Raw genomic sequence first — 2,092 nt, forward strand, 5'->3', positions numbered from 1 at the left:
GTGCTGGAGAAGAGTATTGAATGTACCATGGACTGCCAAGAAAACAAACAGATTCATCCTGGAGAGGATTAAGCCAAGCAATTCCTTGGAGGCAAGGATTCTGGTGCTTTGTCTGACATACTTTGGGCATGTTGCAAGGAGAGACAGGTCTTTGAAGAGGGACATCATGCTTGGGAGGGTGGAGGGACGGCACAAGAGGGGAAGGCCCTTTATGAGATGGATTGATTCAGTGACTGGGGTAATCGGGATGGGTGTGTCAGAGGCGGTGCGATTGGCACAGGATAGAGCAGGGTTTAGGGCTGTTTTACATAGGGTCGCTATGAGTCGCAAAGGACTAGATGGCACTTAACAACAACAACAACTGGATGAATGCAAAAAGTGTGATGCTCATTCTAGAGAAAAGTACCTGTGGGACCATTTGATTTGCCAGCTGAACTTCATTTCATGGCATATGATTGTTTGAGAGGCAAAGCACAGTTCCTCACATTTGGGTGTTTGGGAGATATTTTCTAAAAAAAATAAAATTTTTAAAAAAGGGCTTGCCATTTCAGGAGAAAAAGATTTCATTTGAAATTATTTTTACCAACAATTAACATTTGGAGGTGAAAACAAGGATGATGGAAAGCTTATCTTTGCCACTGAAAGCTTTTAATACTCCAAAGATTTTCAGTATTCTGATATTGATCATGAGATTTTCTTTGTAATTAAAAATGTCAACATTTAAAATTATTCAGATGATCAATGCAAAATATACAAAATCATTCTTCAAAAATTTATTGATATATTATGATGTAACAATCTGAAGTTTGTTCAAGGTTTTGCAGATTTGATATCTATTACTTGTGAAGTTTAAGCATAATATCAAAGAACTGTGTGGAATGCTATTAAGATAACTGTCCTTTTTTTAATTCACTATCTGCTGATCTCAACCAAAAGAGCATTGTTACATGTTGAAAGCACAAGGATATAAAAAAATTAGCTCATTTCTGTTAAGCCAGGAAGCAAATAAATTTTTCACAAATCAAACAGTGAGTTTTAACTAAATTTCTTTATTTTAGAAAATAAAGTTCTTTTTCATAAAAATATGCTAACATAAATGATTCTTCTTACATAAATACTTTTAAATGCTTCCATTTGAATTTATAATAATGTTAATTGTTATAGATAAAATGAACATAAAACACCTTTCTTTCAATTCATATGTGTTTTAAGAGTGTGAATTATTTGCTGAAGCCAAAACATTTCAGAACCAATCCCAGAATATACTTTGAACCACATAATAGAACACTATGGACAGATTCATTACTGATATAACATGACAGAAATATATGAGATCTCAATTCTGAATTCCATTTATTCTCTCTAAAATAAAACCAGACCCATTTTCCACGACTCTTGGAAACCCTCCATTTGGTTTCAGAGGCTCTAAATCTTTATGGGAGAAAGTTGTCCATCCTCTTTCTGGAGAGTAGCTGATGGAATTAAACTGTTGACTTTTTGGGATCCTGAAGACTACAAAAAGTGGGATCTTTTTTGAGACTTTAAGAAAATATTTCAGGACTAAACATAGGCAATAGTTATTGACATTAATCTATCTTTTATGAGCACACAAAAATTTATAATTAATATTCCATTAAATGATTTAAAATAAACCACAGTGTCACATATTATACAATTACATGATACATTGTTCAGAAATAGAAATAAATCACTATGGTATCTTTTTTAAAAAAAAACACAGACACTTGGAAAGATAGTTTTATAAAAATGTGCTAAAATTATATGAATAAATAAATGAACTAATTACTTGCTATCCACTAGAAAAGTCTATTTTTATTTTTTTAAAATATTATTAAATTTTATTAGTTTAATGAACATTAATGCAGAGATTTTGGGTTTTCATTCATTCATTGTTGCACTGTTTCCTCTACCCTCTTTCCCAGTTCGTTCTTCTTCCCCCGCCCCCCGTGAATGTCTGTTTTAATTGTACAGTTGCCACAGTGCTTGTCAAAGCCAGTTGTGATTAATCTCCTTTGTCAGTGTGTCCTTTGCCATTCCCTATCACTCCTCCCTGAGAGAGACTTCACCCTGA

This window comes from Elephantulus edwardii, unplaced genomic scaffold, assembly GCF_000299155.1.
Source record: "Elephantulus edwardii isolate Elephantulus edwardi_28Jun2011 unplaced genomic scaffold, EleEdw1.0 scaffold00097, whole genome shotgun sequence".
Classification (NCBI taxonomy): domain Eukaryota; kingdom Metazoa; phylum Chordata; class Mammalia; order Macroscelidea; family Macroscelididae; genus Elephantulus; species Elephantulus edwardii.